Consider the following 17,892-nt stretch of genomic DNA (forward strand, 5'->3'; position numbering starts at 1 on the left):
ATAAGGGAATTCCATACAATTTAATCATTTCCGTCAATGTTGCAGTGAACATAATTATACTTACAGCAACTAATATATGCTTCCTTTTATATCACATTTGGTTTTTTAGGTAGGTGTACTTAGCTCATATGAATCATACAAGTTTCTTCAAAAAGCAAGAATAGTATTTAATTATGATGCTCTTTGAAAACAAGATCAAAACGATTATTGTACTTGAAGTACTTCAACTGGTGTATACGGTCAAAGATATAGAATCATTTTAAATAAGCATCTCCATAATTATATGTTCCCTATTTTTTTTTTTTTTTTTTGTTAAATATGTTTGCACATAAGCTATCTACACTAATATACACCAGAAGAGGAGGAGAATGTGGGAATGAGGGAGGGAGAGAGCAAGCTTACCTATTTGAGACGCCTCTCCATGGACAGAGGAAGCATTACCAGAGTGCTGAGCCTCTTCAGAAGTCTGGGGCCATCGATGAGTCTGTCGGGTGCTTAGGACATGATGCGTCACTGAAGAAGTCGATGAATCAGCAACTGTTGACACTGTTGGCCCCAATGGCGTGACCGGAGGGACACCCGTCGTGTCCAAATCAGTTGTGGAGGTGCTAGCAACATTACCTCATTGACAAGGTGTCTCACTGCCTCTACTAGCTGCCCGCCGATTTGATATTAAGTTCGACATCTACAAAACAATCATGAATCTGTTTAGATAATCAAATTATTATATGCATTTCATTTCACATATATAAGGTGAATGAAAACAACACAAGAAAACCAAAAAAACCACAAACCATGATTTATTCAACGCTTGAAGCCACTAAATATAAGTTATTCGATCTTTCAACCACACAAACATCACACTAGATGCTTTATGTATCCAAAGAGTGATAGAACCTCCATTTTATTTTCTGAATTGTACAAATACCAAAGCATTTCACATAATAGGTTCCAATATGAAGGCTTATTTTGTAATGCATGTCACATATCATAAAAAAATAAAGCAAAAAACTCATGCATGAAAGGGATGTCATTTCGTAATCAGCCTATAGACAATTGGAGAATCAAACACATAATTATCTAAACGTTCTTCTATTCTTGATTCAGAGAAAAGTTTGCTTGCACTTCTCAAAAGTTGCTTAGATGATTGAATATAGAAATGGCCCCTGTCAAGGATTGTTTCATAGACCTTGCTTTATTTCCCCAAGACCAAAGAATCCTCATTGTTGCCCTAAATCCCAACCCAATTTTATGTATCTTTTTAATTGCATTCAGGATGGTCATTTGACATACTTAAGTGTGATGCTATTTGAGAATTGCTCTCCTGAGAAGCTGAGAGACTTGTATATGGGCAATGATTACAGAAAGCAATGGGACAAGATGCTGATTCAGCATGAGCAGTTATAGATGGACAAAACCAATGGCGTTGAAGTTGGTCGAACAATAAGATTATTTTTTTTTCATGTTTTTCTACACTGTGCAATATCACTATAAGATTAGTATTTAATATCATTGATCATGCAACTAATTTTTATTTTGTATATGTATATGTTAAGCAATATTTATACACACACACACACACACACACACACACATATATATATATATGTATATGTATATGTTAAGCAATACTTACATCTAAAGTGGTATTGTAGAGTTTATCATCTACGAACTAAACTACTTTCTTTTCCCTTCTTAGCTAAACAATTCAAATCTGTCTCGTTTCTGCATTTACACAGTGTTGAATGTTTCATGAAAACAATAGTAGTATATATACAACGAATGGTAAGAATAATTTGAACTGTTAGGAAATTCCCTGGACTCCTATCAACTATATTGGGGAATTAAACACAACCAAATTCATTTTAATTTTCGCAGGACAATGACAACACAGGGCTATATATAGTACGATTTAGCAATCCAACAGAAAAATAGCAGTATTAGTTGTGAGGTTGTTATAAAAAAAAAATTCAGAACATTCACTAATCCAACACAAGGCTATATCAACAATGATTGGACATCTAAATTCCCTTCCCTACTAATTTCTCATAATTGAAAACCCAAAATAAAAAAAAAATAAAAAAAATTCCCCAACTTGTAAATCTATAATTTGAACCCTAATTCAAAAACCCTACACCGTGAGCAACTACAATTCCCAATTCCAACCCTAAATCCCTAACTCAGGATTCCCAATTCCAACCCTAAATCCCTAACCCAGGCTTCCCAATTCCAACCCTAAATCCCTAAACGTTGTAACTAAAACAATTGAAGATCAAAATTCAGAAAATTGCACTTATAAATAATTGAATTAAGGAGATGAATAAGGGAGACTGGGTCCTTACCTAGTAAAGTTGTGAGCGGTGTGGCATTGGAGAGTGATAGAGAGATAGAGAAATCGAGGGAGTGCGAGAGAGGGAGAGAGGGAGACGCTGAGATTGAGTCTGAGATAGAGAGAGATAGAGTTTGAATTACAAACGAGAGAGCGATAGGAGGTTGGGTTTGAGATTGACTGAATGGAGAGAGAAAGAGAGAGATGAGCTTGGGTCTGAGAGGAGTTTGAATTAGAAATGAGCTGAGAGAGAGGAGCTTCAGTCTGAGACAAATATTTGCGCGAAATGAATTAAAGGCGCCGACTTACAAAGCACCAAATTTTGGGAAAAAAAATCAAATTTTTACATGTTTGTGCAATGAAGATGTTTTAACATTCGTTTTAACATTCGTTGTGCAACTAGTTTTTTTTTTATAAGAATTTTTTAATATTTTTGTACGAAGAAGGTCTTTAAACTTTCGTCGCACAACCAATTTAAAAAAATTAATTTTTTATTTGCGTGACAAATATTTATACAACGTCGTCGCGCATAACTATAAATTTCATTTATTTTTTGGTTTAAATAATTTTTTTAATTTAATTTTGTTACAAATTAAGTTTAAAGGAAACTTTTGTTTGTATACAACATTTTTAAATACCATTCAATACATTTAATTAATATACATCACAATTTTTCATTCATCCTCTTCTGAACTAGAATAAATATCATCACTATCGTCAGATTCAGACTCTTATTCCTCCTCGTCTGTAGGCATATCAACATCGTTGTTCAAGCGCTCGGGTGCATTGTAACGCGGTAGATCCCCGAGGTCAATTGTAATGGAATCGATGGGTATTTTGATTTCAGAACCTCCAGCTACCTAATATGGTTCTTGTACAATAGTCATATCCCGCAGTGTATCTGCACCAAGTGTCATTGAAGTCTCCAATTATTGGTTAGCAACGTCACAATAATCGTAATCGGCAACATGATCTCGGTCCCTAATATCATACACCCCTCTGTGCTCAATCTTTCGAACTATTTTCCATCCTTTCCCGGCCTTAGGGTCATCTATGTAGAAAATTTGTTTAGCCATCATTGTCAAAATGTAAGGGTCGTCCTTATACCAACATTTGTTAGTGTTGAACAGAAAACCATCATCTCACTTAACACCTCCAACCCAACATGGGTTTGTATCAAACCAGAGACACTTAAAGAGGATAACTTGACACCGGTCTTTGTAAAGCAATTGCACAACAATTGTCAGTTTTCCATGGAAATCAATGTCTGCAATGTCTCCCGCATCTGGTACATGTACCCTACTATTTTGTGTACAAAGCTTGTCATCGTGCTCAGCTTCCAAAAACTTGATGCCATTTACATGACAACCGGAGTACAATTCTGCACTTAGGAGCTCAATCGCCAAGCTGTACAATTCTTCATTGTAAGTGGGGGAATTAATTTCCTTAAATTTCTTCACCTAAATAAAAGCGCAAAAGATGTCGTGTTAGTTTAACCTGTATAATTATGTAAAAATTCCAAACACGAACAACATACATTTTCACAAAACCATCGAGAAAACAATTTGTGATGTTTTTGGCATATAAATCTGAAGGATGTTCCCACTTCATTAACTCTTCATGAGCATCTAGGTACATAATTGTCTCGTCACAATTGTTAAGTACAAACTAATGTGCTACCTCCATGTCCTTTTTGGCAAACGCCTCCCCTCTGATTGGTTTGCCAAATAGTCATGCAATTTAGGAAAAAACATAATATTTTTTTCACTTCTCACACCATCATCATTATTTCGTTGTTGTCGGTTGAACGTAGTCTCAACGTCTTGTAGGTACATTGCACAAAATGTAAGGGACTCAAAGCCGACCCATGCCTCCACGATTGATCATTCGGGTTTTGCCCTGTTCCATACATTTTTTTTTAATTCACCCAGTAGTATGCATCAATAAACAAATTATCGTATAAAATTAGTGTAATTATACATCACGAACTAAAGTATTTATGGTGATTATATACCTTTCAATTGGATACATCCATCGATAGTTGACGGGCCCAACTAGAAGTGTCTTATCCAGCAAGTGAATCATCACATGGATCATGCTTGTGAGGAAAGTTGGAGGAAATATTTTTTCAAAATTGCATAGCACTTCAATAATATCATCGCACAAATGTTTAACATCAGACTTTATCAAAGTTTTTACAGTTAATTGAGAAAAATATCTTGCCAACAACATAATCGGCTTCACCACGTCTTCGGACAAGAGGTGTCGAATTCCCACTGGTAAAAGAAGTTGAAGTATGACATGACAATCATGACTCTTAAAGCCAGAAAATTTGCCTCCATCCACGTTTGCGCAATGACCGATGTTTGAAGTATACTTATCTGGAAACTTTACATAAGATAGAAACTACAAAAACTCTTTCCTCTTTTCCGGTTTCACCGAAAACGATGCGAGCTTCTTTCTGGCTATGTCTATGTCCCTCGCCATCCATAAACCTGGCCTAATGCCCATTTTTTCCAGATCGATCCGAGCTTTTATTGTGTCCTTTGTTTTTCCCTTGATGTCCAGTATAGTTCAGACCAAACACATTTTTCTCAACATGCATTACATCGATGTTATGTCTCAATTTTAATTTGGACCAGTACTGGAGCTCAAACAACCTTGTCTTGTGTGTTCAGTTTAGATGTGTGTCTGGTCTTGACTTATTTATGGACTTGCCCAACGAAGCAAAATCCAACTGATTCACCTGAACCAAAAATTCATCACCAGACCATTCTCTGGGTCTTGGTCGAAGCTCTGTGCCATTGAAGAACGCTGTCTCATTCTAACGCCACTCATAGTCCCACGGCAACCACCTATGATGCCCTAGGTAACAAACGTTTCCCGCGTGCCAACTAGATGTCGTGTCCTCTTTGCAAACTGGGCATGCGTAGTAGCTTTTAGTTCTTCACCCAGACATCATAGCGTACGTAGGAAAATCATTTATAGCCCACGTCACGGTTGCTCTCAAAGTGAACATCTTCCCGATAGATTTATCGTACGTGGGAACATTGTTTTCCTATAATTCTTTTAGTTCATCGATCAACGGTTGTAAATACACATCAATACACGTGCCCGGATCTTCGGTTATTAACAATGTAATCATCATAAATTATTTTTTCATGCACTTCCAAGGCGGCAAATTATACGAAATTGCGAAGATTGGCTAACTGCTGTGGTATTGGTTTAGAACCCCAAACGGAATAAACTTGTCCATCGTAAGTCCCAATCTAATGTTCCGGGGCTCACGTGCAAATAACTCTTTCCAGGCCTCTCCATCTATAGGATGTCTCATAACATCATCATCCACCCGTTTGTCCTTATGCCACCTCATGTCACTTGCAGTGTGTGTCGACATATACAAGCGCTACAACTTGGGCTTTAATGGGAGATAACGCATAACTTTTTGTGGAATCTTCGTTCTTCTATTCTGAGATGTCATTTTAAGTCGCGACTCATTACATAAAGGGTATTTATCCAATGCTTTATTCTCTTTGTAGAACAAAATGCAATTATTTTTACAAGAGTAAATTTTTTCATATCCCAATCCAAGACCACTCAGCACCTTCTTTGCATTTTTATGATCTTTAGAAAGGCAATTGTCCGTTGGAAGAATCCTCTTGAAAACCCCCAAAAAATAATCAGAACATTGGTTCGACATACAAAACTTTGTTTTTCCATGCATCAACTCAACAATGGCCATCAACATCAAAATCCTTCGCAACCAAGGTATAATTCTTGCTTGGCACTTTTTAATAGTTTTTTGTATTTTTCGAATGCTTCACTGTCCATGTTGGGAGGGACGCCATCTTCTACTTCCACATTCGTATTCGTACTAGCGGTTGGAAAAGCATCATTGATAATGTCCATAATTTGATCATTTGGATACACAACAGAGTTAACTGTATCCACAGCTCGAGTAGTGTCAGAGGATGAAGCATATTGTATTTGTTCTCCATGATAATTCCACATAGTATAGTCTTCCATCATCCCATTTCTCACTAAATGGTATCAAACAATTTCAAAATATTCAATCATTAAGTTGTCACACTTTCTACAAGGACACCAAATTTGAGTTGAACTGCGATTGTTTGCAATTACAAAATCGATGAGCTGATTTATTCCGTCCAAATATTCATCAGCACATCTATTAGGATTATGTATCCACTGTTTGTCCATTTCACCTGCAAACAAAAAAAAAATTACAAGGGTCACAACAACTTCAATATGACATGCCACCTTATGCCTTCAGTATGGGTGCTATCTCATTCGAGAATGCACAGTTACGTGCTGTAATTTACAGTTCCAACACATTATAGTTCGAGCATGGGAAAATTTTGGCAGCATCTCCCTGCAATTCTTCAAGTCCACGACGTAGATACAAAAAAACTACGAAGCACCCGAAGAACGCAAAGAGATGCTACCACATTTCCCACGCTCAAACTCTAATGCATGAACCGCAAACTACAACATGTAAATGTGCAATCTCAAACTGTCCAAAAATTTGGGACAATTCAAGAATTAATTGGACCACGGTCATGCTTTTGCATCCATTCACGAAATCCAACTAATTCTCAAATGAGAAACTAAGCTCATATGAACATTGCAAACCGTTTTTTGTACATCCGTACAAAAATGGTTGCATACAAATACATAAACTCACAACATCCATAAACTACATACAAAACAATTTAAATGAATTAATTAGATAACTTAGTTAAGAAAAATGATACCTTAAACTATTGGAAATTGCACCAAGGGAAGGCAGCTGCTGCAATTGTTTTGCAGCTTATGCCTTCCTGCAATCTGGTTAAGTTTAGTAAAGTGAAGAACTTTTGCGCGACGCAACCATCATCGCGCAAAACCTTAGGCGTCAACATTTTTTGCGCCATTTGACTACAATTTCCTGAGATTTTTATTTTTTGGGGGATATTGACGTGGCCTTCAACTTTTTGCGTGCCTTTGACTTTCCCGGGTTTTTTAAATCCATTGTGCGACAAATTATGGTTCGTCACGCGTGTTTTTTTTTGGTATATTGACAACATTTTCCATTAACTCTTCAAAAAATTTCAAACCACATACATATTTAATAAATAATTCTATTTGTGCATATTTAATTAATATACTTACTTATTAATAAAAAAATTTCATCCTAAAAAACTTAAAATTCATATTTGATCAAAAATTTCATACTAAAAAAAACTTAAAATTCATATTTAATAAAAAAAAAATTATACTAAACAAACTTAAAATTCATATTTCATTCATAATAAACATCAAGTACATAGTTGATAAAAAAATTCATATTAAATAAACTTAAAATTCATATATAATTATTAAATAAGCAATAATATTAAAATAAGAAATCCTATTCTACTAATCAGCCGGTACTTCTTGTTCTGGTTATAGTGTTGTAGCGCGTTCATTATCAAACTTCCATTGCTGGAATCTCGAATTGAACACATTGTTGATAACCTTCATCAGATTTGGGTCACTTTTGTCAATGTCCCAATTGGCCTGTCATGCAAAAATTAATAAATTAAAATCTCACTATTATATTATATTTAACAAACATACTTATTATTTAACTAATGAAATTAGCACATATAGCTAACTCATCAATCATGTGCATCTTCAGCTCCTTGGGGATGGCTCTCCAAGACTCCTAATCCGCACCACATTTGGTACACACCATTGCTCATACATTAGACGAAAAGCTGGCGCGCTTATCTGACTTCACAACCCCTATTATTTCGTCTGCAGTGATTCGATAACGGTTCATCCCATATGTGTATCGGACTTGTACTGTCACATCCCGGCCTGGGCCCCCACCATATCCCAGGCTCGACTCCGCCGTAGCACGATATTATCTGCTTTGGGCCCCGACCACGCCCTTATTGTTTTGTTTTTAGGAACACACACAAGAACTTCCCAGTGGGTCGCCCATCATGGGATTGATCTCTCTGCGATCTCGCTTAACTTCGGAGTTCTTATGGAACCCGAAGCCAGTGAGCTCCTAAAATGCCTCGTGCAAGGTAGAGATGAGAATATACATATAAGGCTTACGTGATCAACTCTCATGGGCGATGTGAGATGTTACAATCCACCCCTCTTAGGGGCCCGACATCCTCGTCAGCACGCTTCTGGCCAAGGATTGGCTTTGATACCAAATTGTCACATCCTAGCCCAGGCCCCCACCACATCCTGGGCTCGACTATGCCGTAACACAATATTGTTCGTTTTGGGCCCCAACCACGCCCTCACGGTTTTATTTTTGAGAACTCACACGAGAACTTCCTAGTGGCTCACCTATCATAGGATTGCTCTCACTGCGATCTCGCTTAACTTCAAAGTTCCTACGGAACCCGAAGTCAATGAGCTCCCAAAAGGCCTCGTGCAAGGTAGAGATGGGAATATACATATAAAGCTTACAAGATCAACTCCCCTGGGCGATGTGGGATGTTACATGTACCGTAGCTCTTTTCTTCTTATCTATCAACAAAAAATAATTTCATAATACTAAAGCTAAATAAAAACTTTACACAAAATGTAAAATTTTTAACGCAAACCATTTCCAAAACCTTCTCCATCTGTTGCCTTTGATGAACATGCATCTTTGTCGGCCACCGTACCAACACTCAAAGAAAGAACTGATTATAATCGTCAGAATTGCAAAGCGTTTTCGAAATGAATTGTGAAGAATAAGGATAGCAGAAGCGCATAATTATAGGAATGTTAGGGACTTTGCGCGACGAACAGTTTGTCGCGCAAACACATGCAGTAAATATGGTATTTATTTCTCTAATTCGGATGCACCAAATACATTGACCTATTACGGATCGCCCTTTCGCGACGAAATCTTTGTCGTGCAAGAGTTTGTACAGAGACACTTTTATCGCGCAAATGTTTGTGCGACGAGGTAGTAATTATTTTTAGAATACATATTATAATTGAAAATTGGTAATTATAATATTGTATTCTAAAAATAATTACTACCTTAAATAAAGTGATATTGTATTCCATTCAATTAATACTTTAAATAATTACTACCTTAAATAAATTGATATTATATTTCATTCACTTAATACACTAAATCATTAATACCTTAAATAAATTATATTATATTCCATTCAGTTAATATCTTAAATAAATTAGTATTATGTTCCATTCAATTAATACCTTAAATAAATTGATATTATACTCCATTCAATTATTTAAATAACCAAACATGAATTAAAACATAATTAAGTCCAAATACATAACTTATAAAAAGTACCTTAAATTTAAATATTGTCATACAAAACATAAATTTAAAACTAGTATTTCAATGGACCTCCATTCCGTTGGACTTCATAACGCCACCTATTGTAACCTCCCTTCAACGTATCCTCCATCAACTGTTTGTTCGTATCATCATCAAGAGTATAGTTACACTGTTACACATATATGTAAATAATTAATTCTAACATATAACAAAAAAATTCACAAATTTAATTATTGATCCATCAACAGTATACTTACTAATAATTCATCCATCACCGCCTTCTTCGCATTCTCCGGCACATCTTTCCAAGAATGCCACTCAGCAGTAGGACAATTGTTCCCCATGGCTATAGCAATTGCATGCGCGAATTGAAAATGATGCATCATATTATTTGGGTCAGCGTCAGTCACATTATCATCCTTGTTTTTATTCTCCATCTCAACACGAACAGAATTCTGAAGAATAAGAATTGTGAAGAAAAAGGAGAGTAGAAGTGCATATTTATAGGAAGGATAGGGTCTTTGCGCGACGAAGGCTTTGTCGCTCAAAGACCACACTAAATACTTTCAGATTCTATTGATTTACATGCACTGAATGCTCTAATTGAAAACTGACTCTAACTTGCGCGACAAAGCCTTTGTTGCGCAAGTGTTCCTGGTCTCCAAGGCATTGGATGTTCTACCCAAGAAAATGAACAGCCTTTGCGTGACGAAGTCTTTGTCCCGCAAAGATACAACAAGTTTTGCATGATGTAGCCTTTGTCGCGCAAAGATATAGCGGGAAAATCTTCGTCGCACGTTAGGGTTCCTACCAAAAAAAAAAACCACATTTTTCTTGTTGGCTTTGCGCGACGAACATGTTTTCTGTCGTCACGCAAAATGTTTTGCTCGACTAAGTGATCCGTCGCGCAAAGTTTACTACCCTTGCGAGGACGAAGGTCTCTTTATCATTGCGTAGGGTATCATTGCGTGACGGAATTTGCTTTGTCGCATAGGTAGTTTTTTGTACTAGTGATATGCGTTGTCGTATTTTGTTTTACTTAATTGGGCTAAACTAAAAGACCAGTTTATGACTGGTTCATTCATCCAGTTTCTTGAACAGTTCCATCATCAAGTGGATATCATCCTCAAGTTCCTTACATTATGCATATGCATATCATCAAAGTTGAATGAATGGTTGGTTCCTACTGAGCTTCCACATAAAAATCCACCAGCAATGTTGACTGTGTTGCTAATAGATCCACCTGCACATAATCGCATAGATATATATTAGTGTATCTGAAACTGCCTTCAAATTACAAACACTCCAACACAACTATAAGGCTCGTGTGAGTTGCGCTGCGTGACCCTGTGGTTGGTAAAATAGTAAAAGACATGTATAAATATAAGAGTTGTTAAGTTGTAACCAGTTAATAAGTTAGTACTATGCTAACCATTAGTTTGAGGGCCATCAGTAACTACAAAATTTCATCTCATGATCGGAATCGGCCATTAATTCATCTTTTAAACCCTCATTCAAGGATCATTGTTGCAAATAATTGGCCAAATAAAACAACTGTGAGTCATACAACTATACTCAAACAAACAAACAAACACAATTTCCTCTAAATAATGAAAGTTCCATGATAACAATAAAATGTTGAAATTTATTTTAATTTGACAAATTTTTAAAGAATTTTTTTTAAAAATTATATGACCTTAAAAATGAACGACTAAAATTATAAAAATCAAATTTTATAATAGGCCGAAAAAAAAAATTAATGTTATAATAACTTATTAATCAATTAGTACTTGAGAACTCGTACAAATACATATTCTAAATCGAATATTAGTACAAGTTTTTTTTAGGGGTGTGATATCCACACAGCCCTTTTTACTTCTCTCACATCCTTTTAATTTTCGGCTATCGGATCTGATGAATTGAAGAAGATCAAAAGATAGAAATTAACAAATGATATGAGAGAAGTTAAAAAAGGTGTGTGGATAACACATCCTTTTTTTATGGGCCAGGACTTCATCTACCCACTCACTACTTATGCCGAACATAGGATTTTGATCTGAGCCCCAATTGGAAAAAAGCAATTTACCTCTTTTTCTCCGTTTGCTTGTGCCTATGTGACATGCTAACATGTGATAACATGCGTCTGAACACCACGGGTCGCAAAATCAATTAATTCATGTTACTGTAATGCTCACTTAAGGTCCTCTTTCATTTAAATCTTTGAATTAATCTGATGACGGACTTACCAATAAGTTTATATTCTTCACGTTACACCCTAACAAAAAAATAATCTCGACTGAAGAAAAATTTTCACGCGTGAAACCCTCCCGTATTCTTCCCCTACTTGTCTCTCTCCTCCTCCCCCTCCCTCTCCGTATGAACTTTTTGCGCGAGCAACAGTGCAGATTATTGATTGCAGATTTTATTGAAGAAGAATTTGAAACAGAACAAGTAGCCATAATGACCCAGGGAAAGCACATAACCTATAAGCCAGATTGTTTCTGCGTTTGTTGTTGAGCACATCATGTGTTCTATTTTCATCGAAGTTGACAAACAATCTGATATTAATGAGGTGATCTTTTCTTTGGATGTTATAGAAAGTTGATCTTTTTATTAGTCAACACAGGAAAAGTTTCTTGTTTTCTTAATCTTAATATACAAATATCTGCACTTTTTACTCGTCGAAAATCTCAGACCAAACGGAGGTCGAGGTGAGCATAGGTTACTTAGAACCCACAAAACTTTGACGGAGAAGGATCTCTGCGAAGAGGGAGGTCTAAAAACTATCTCGACGAATCCGACTAGATTCCGACTAGATTCCGACTGGAAACTCGTTGGTTGTCGTCACAGATGACTAGGTTCATTGAAGAAAAACGACTGTAAGTCGTCAGCGGTGATCGTCGTTCGGCTCTGCCAGGCGGCAGCCCAGTGAGGTTTGGGAAGACTCTGGGAGATCGGTTCCGTGGCTTCTCGGTGCGACTCATGGCTTCAAGCTCAGCGGCTCGGCACGAGCTCACTTCTTTTAGCCGTGGCTCTAGCGTGATTTTAGGTTTATTAGAAATCGGTGCCCGCATGTTGATGCGGGATTGAAATATGTATGAAAAATTATGTTGGAAGATATAAGAGATTGTGTCACAAAAAATTAACACTTTTTATATTGAAAATGTTAGATGAATTGTTATGTACAAAAAAATTTGATCCACACAGTCCACATAGGTAGTTCATGTTGCCTTGGATTGATAGTAATACTTGCTCAAAAGATCATAGAACTTTGTCCTACCTACATGCAAAAAAGATTAGATTGACACATTCTACCTGGGTAGTTTTTGTGGCTTTGGATCGATAGTAATATTTACATACAAAAGATTACAAACATTATCCTATTTACATGCAAAAAGGATGACAAACTATTGTTCTATTTACATTAAAAAAGATCATAAAAGTTGTTGACTGGAAGATGGTTTCCGTTGTGAATGCAGGTTTATTGGCTTCATTGAAACCGTGAATCAAGAGACTGAAATTATATTGTATATCAGATCCATGACATCAGATTTATAATGTAAAGAGAATAAGTGTATTATTTACATATGACAATAGCGTAAAGCCAATTGATTTACTTTTCGAAGCAGTATAATGGGCATTCTTATCTTTAAAATCAACTTGCTGGAAGGTAAGCCATTAAAAGCAAGTGTGTTGAGGAATTCAGTAGGATACATTATATTAAGATTCTCAAAATTTCCAGAAGATGGGCATAAAAAAATCTGAACTTAATTTGACCATATAACAAATTTATTGCATAATCATTTATCTCCGTTACAATATTATTTTGAGAATTTTAACAAAAAGCTTCATGTACTATTCATTTTAACGAAAAAACATATTTTTACACTAAAAAGTCAATCATGGTACTATTCACTTGACCCTTTATTTTGTTCTTGTAGTTAAAACTCCAAGTTTTCAAGCCTTTTTCATTAGTTTTCCTTATTATTTTTTTATGTAACAATAGCTCGCTCTCGTAAATATTCAACATTGGCAAAATGGTTTCCAAAATTTAGATAAGTTGCTGAAAGACATAGAATGAATAAGATGAGTGTGTAAATTAGGCTTGGCAAACGGGTCTTGTCGGTCGTATTTGTGTCGTTTTCGTGTAACACATGTTATCTTAATGGGTCGTGTCGTGTCACATCCGTTATCTTAACAGGTAAAGTGACCCGACCCGTTATTACCCATTATGACTCGTTAAGAAAAAATATTTTATTTTTCTTAAATTTGCACATACCACACTTTGCTACATAAATATTACTTCAAAACATTAAAACACATTTGTCGTTTAAGAATTACATCTACACTAGAAAATAAGAGCTTAATAAACAAACATTCATACACTACTAGTCTATTACAAAATATTAAATGTGCAAGGATATGCAAAATGAAAGAGTTTTGTTTTCAAGGTTGTGAAGCCTTTCTCAAAAGTTTAAACCTTGGCAATAGAACTCAAAGTTTGCATGTTATTCTTTTTACAAAACCCTCAATTTTCATCGATTATCATGACATAAGATTTTGTGGTATCCATTAGTGTAAATATTTTAAATTGAAGATCGAATCCATTCATTGTATTCATATAGAGTGAAGGAGTGTAGCTGTAAAAAATCATCAAAATCGGATATAAAATAACCGTTAAATCGTGATTTTTCGTTGATAATCGTTGAAATTTTTTAACCCGTTACTTGATCTCTGAATGTTTGTTTTTTATGATTTTTGGCGTATACGATCTTGAAGCATATACAAACAAGTTTGACGGTTGGATCATTGAAATTAGTTTCATAGAATGCGTATCCCATCAAAACAATAGATTCACTAACACTTAAGAGTTTATTTATATTTTCATTAAGTATAACATAAGATTTTGTGGTATCCACTAGTGTAAATATTTTAAATTGAAGTTCGAATTTATTCATTGTATTCCTATAGGGTCAAGTAGTGTAGTTGTAAAAAATCATCAAAATCGGAGTTAAAATAATCGTTAAATTGTGATTTTTTGTTGATAACCGTTGAAAAGTTTTGTCTCGTTACTTGATCTCTGAATGTTTATTTTTTGCAATTTTTGGCGTATGCAATCTCGAAGTATATACAAACATGTTTGACAGTTGGATTGTTGAAATTAGTTTCGTAGAATGCGTATCCCATCAAAACGATATATTCACTAACACTTAAGAGTTTATTCATACTTTCATTAAGTATAACATAAGATTTTGTGTATCAACTAGTGTAAATATTTTAAATTGAAGATCGAGTTCATTCATTGTATTCATACAGGGTCAATGGGTGTAGTTGTAAAAAATCACCAAATTGAAGTTAAAATAACCATTAAATCGTGATTTTTTTGTTGATAATCGTTGAAAAGTTTTGTCCTGTTACTTGATCTTTGAATGTTTGTTTTTTGCAATTTTTGGCGTATGCGATCTCGAAGTATATACAAACATGTTTTACAGTTGGATCGTTGAAACTAGTTTTGTAGAATGCATATCTCATCAAAACAATATATTCACTAACACTTAAGAGTTTATTCATACTTTCATTAAGTATAACATAAGATTTTGTGGTATCCACTATAATAAATATTTTAAATTGAAGATCGAGTTCATTCATTGTATTCGTATAGGGTCAAGGACTGTAGCCGTAAAAAAATCATCAAAATCGGAGTTAAAATAACTGTTAAATAGTGATTTTTTGTTGATAACCATTGAAAAAATTTGTTCTGTTACTTGATATCTGAATGTTTGTTTTTTGCGATTTTTGGTGTATGCGATCTCGAAGCATATACAAACAAGTTTGACGGTTGGATTGTTGAAATTAGCTTCGTAGAATGTGTATCCCATCAAAACGATGGATTCACTAACACTTTTCATTTAGTGTAAATATTTTAAATTGAAGATCAAATTCATTCATTGTATTCATATAGAATCAAGAAGTGTAGCTGTAAAAAATCATCAAAATCGGAGTTAAAATAATCGTTAAATCGTGATTTTTCGTTGATAACCGTCAAAAAATTGTGTCCCTTTACTTGATCTCTGAATGTTTGTTTTTTGCAATTTTTAGCGTATGCAATCTCGAAGCATATACAAACAAGTTTGACGGTTGGATCGTTGAAATTATTTTCGTAGAATGTGTATCTTATCAAAACGATAGATTCACTAACACTTAAGAGTTTATACATACTTTCATTTAGTGTAAATATTTTAAATTGAAGATCAAGTTCATTCATTGTATTCATATAGGGTCAAGGAATGTAGTTGAAAAAAATCACCAAAATTTGAGTTAAAATAACCGTTAAATCGTGATTTTTTGTTGATAACCGTTGAAAAGTTTTGTCCCGTTACTTGATCTTTGAATATTTTTTTTTTGCAATTTTTGGTGTATGCGATCTCGAAGTATATACAAACATGTTTGACAGTTGGATCGTTGAAACTAGTTTCGTAGAATGTCTCATCAAAACAATATATTCACTAACACTTAAGAGTTTATTCATACTTTCATTAAGTATAGCATAAGATTTTGTGGTATCCACTAGTGTAAATATTTTAAATTGAAGATCGAGTTCATTCATTGTATTCGTATAGGCTTAAGGACTGTAGCCGTAAAAAATCATCAAAATCGAAGTTAAAATAACCATTAAATAGTGATTTTTCGTTAATAACCGTCGAAAAGTTTTGTCCCGTTTCATGATCTCTGAATGTTTTCTTTTTGCGATTTTTGGTGTATGCGATCTCGAAGTATATACAAACAAGTTTGACGGTTGGATCGTTGAAATTAGCTTCGTAGAATGTGTATCCCATCAAAATGATGGATTCACCAACACTTAAGAGTTTATTCATACTTTCATTTAGTGTAAATATTTTAAATTGAAGATCAAATTCATATAGAATCAAGGAGTGTAGCTGTAAAAAAATCATCAAAATCAGAGTTAAAATAATCGTTAAATCTTGATTTTTCGTTAATAACCGTCGAAAAGTTTTGTCCCTTTACTTGATCTCTAAATGTTTGTTTTTTGCGAGTTTTAACGTATGCAATCTCGAAACATATACAAACAAGTTTGACGGTTGGATCGTTGAAATTATTTTCGTAGAATGCGTATCCCATCAAAACGATAGATTCACTAACACTTAAGAGTTTATACATACTTTCATTAAGTATAGCATAAGATTTTGTGGTATCCACTTTGTGTGATTAGTTTTTAAATTTTTTAAAAAAAGTATGAGACAATAATGATGTGATCTCTTAATAAGGGCATATTTTTCTTAATATTACATAATTACCATTTTGCCTCTTTTATGTAAATTTTGTGTATCAAAAGTAAGGGTAAAATAGAAAAAATGGAATATGATTGTCATTTTCTCCAAAGATACAAAATTACTAATTTGCCCTCTTTCTGTAAGTATTGTGTATCAAAAGTGAGGGCAAAATTAGAAAAAAAGGGCAAAAGTTGACAAAGAGGGTTCTCTTAATAGAATAGATAATTATTATAATATTTTTTTAGGGTTATAAAATTATAAAATTAATATTTTGCTTATCGTGTATCGTGTTACCCACGTGTATACCCGAACCAACCCGTTATCTTAACAGATGCTTATCGGGTTATCCGATAACGACCTGATTTGTTATCGTGTCGACCCGAACACTTGTTAATTTCGTGTCGTGTCGTGTCATGTCGAGTTATCGGGTCATGTCATGAATTGTCAGGCCTAGTGTAAATGAATGAGTGTGCCATATTGGTTCTTAGAGAGATGCTATAGTTAATGAAAGTACAAATAAACTCTAAGTGTTAGTAAATCTATCGTTTTGATGGGAAACGCATTGTATGAAACTAGTTTCAACGATCCAACTGTACAAACCTTCAGATATCAAGTAACGGTACAAACCTTTTCGACGACTATAAACAAAAAATCACGATTTAACGGTTATTTTAACTCCGATTTTGATGATTTTTAACAACTACACTCCTTGATCCTATATGAATACAATAAACTAATTCGATCATCAATTTAAAATATTTACACAATTGGATACCACAAAATCTTATGTTATACTTAATGAAAGTATAGATAAACTCCAAGTGTTAGCGAATCTATTGTTTTAATGCGATACACATTCTAGAAAACTAGTTTCAACAATCCAACCGTCAAACTTGTTTGTATATGCTTTGAGATCGCATACGCCAAAAATCGCAAAAACAAACATTTAGAGATTATGTAACGGGACA

At 34.6% G+C, this 17,892-nt stretch overlaps 1 long non-coding RNA gene across 1 annotated transcript; it reads right to left on the minus strand.

Annotated features, from left to right (window-relative positions):
- Nucleotides 1-9,578: 9,578 nt before the first annotated feature.
- Nucleotides 9,579-10,062, minus strand: LOC139195185 (uncharacterized). Its single transcript, XR_011579821.1, has 2 exons — nucleotides 9,890-10,062; nucleotides 9,579-9,801 (listed from the first exon to the last, which is right to left on the minus strand). It is a non-coding gene; the product is annotated as an uncharacterized lncRNA (long non-coding RNA).
- Nucleotides 10,063-17,892: the final 7,830 nt, after the last annotated feature.

Source organism: Malus domestica, chromosome 04 (assembly GCF_042453785.1).
Source record: "Malus domestica chromosome 04, GDT2T_hap1".
Lineage (NCBI taxonomy): Eukaryota > Viridiplantae > Streptophyta > Magnoliopsida > Rosales > Rosaceae > Malus > Malus domestica.